The sequence below is a fragment of the Eptesicus fuscus genome, chromosome 13, assembly GCF_027574615.1.
Source record: "Eptesicus fuscus isolate TK198812 chromosome 13, DD_ASM_mEF_20220401, whole genome shotgun sequence".
NCBI classification, from domain to species: Eukaryota; Metazoa; Chordata; class Mammalia; order Chiroptera; family Vespertilionidae; genus Eptesicus; species Eptesicus fuscus.
Genome location: NC_072485.1, coordinates 6,393,679 through 6,394,996, shown reverse-complemented (window position 1 = coordinate 6,394,996; position 1,318 = coordinate 6,393,679). Strand labels below are relative to the sequence as shown.

Here is a 1,318-nt window from a genome sequence, read left to right as displayed (position 1 = left end):
GGAAATAGATAAATAAATTGTGGTCACTTTATACAATAGCATATTACATAGCAAAAATAAATAGCTACAAGCAAAAATATGAATAATCTGAGCAATACAATCTTTAAAAAAAGAAGTTCCTAAAGATTTTATAAAGCCTGCCAACGTTTTTATAATGTTAAAAACAAAGAAAATGAACGATATAATTTTTAGGAATACAAATATGCTTTAAATATATAATTTAAGTGGCTTTAGAAGAAGTTTAAGTTTAAAAAATTTGGCTCTCCAAAGAAATTTCAATCGTTGTACTGTTGATATTTGGCTCTGTTGACTAATGAGTTTGCCGACCACTGCTCTAGTCCAAATAACGTTCCTTTTTCATATGTCCACACAAGAATATAAAAATAGAATGTTTGCAAAACCTTTTTAGTGTTTGTAAATTTTCTCTACACCTAATTTTTTCAACTTTGTGACCTCTTTCTGGTTTCTTCTTTAAAGAATACTTATTTGTAGCTAATGCCCCCTTTACTGGTTAGCCATATTTTGTCATAAATGTCTTCCTAAATAACATTCATCTATCCCTGTGAGTAAAGATAATTTGATGCTTTTTTTTTTTTCACATGTGGGAGCCAATCTCTGATGCAGAAAAGGCTGGAGAGAGATAACTTTGTCATCAGGCCTTTCCCAGCTTCTATATAATATATGTGGCAGACTCAGGCCCATTTGAAAACTTAACAAATGTGCCAGGAAGAAAACCACCACATGATGCTTAATTTTAGTGCCCTGATTTATTTTGGAGGGCAGAGTTGACAGTGAGATAGAGAGAGGAGTATGTATTTTTATGTGAAGAAGACAGAATGCCACCAAGAACCTGGTTTGTGGGCAGATGCCATATAATGACTTGTACAAAAACTTTGGGGGGAAAATATTGGAGGTGTGGAAGTTAGATTGAGAAGCAGCATCTAAGGCTTTTGTTTTATAGCTAAAAATTCTATTACTTTTCAACTTAGCATCAAATTAAATTTATTACCTACCCTCACAGACGTCTGACTATTGGGTATATCTCTCTCCCACTTCTCCTGAAATTGGTGCTCTCATTTCCTTCCTGTGTTTACATGTCAAATCTATTCATCAGAGTAAAATGAGGATCTCTGAGGGCAGAAATCACATTTAATTTTCTGTTAGGTTCAACCCTCAATTCCCAAATAGTGCATACCATATGGTAAATAACAATTACGCTACTTAGCTACCCCTTTCAAATTGCCATGTTAAGAACAAAAAACAGCCCCATCCAGTAGCCCAAGGAAATCCAAATGAAAAGGATGAAAGAATATACTGA

At 33.8% G+C, this 1,318-nt stretch overlaps 1 non-coding gene across 1 annotated transcript; it reads right to left on the bottom strand.

Moving 5' to 3' along the window:
• Positions 1–597: 597 nt before the first annotated feature.
• On the bottom strand, positions 598–745 carry LOC114234644 (small nucleolar RNA SNORA12). The gene has a single exon (XR_003620844.2). It is a non-coding gene; the product is annotated as a small nucleolar RNA SNORA12 (small nucleolar RNA).
• Positions 746–1,318: the final 573 nt, after the last annotated feature.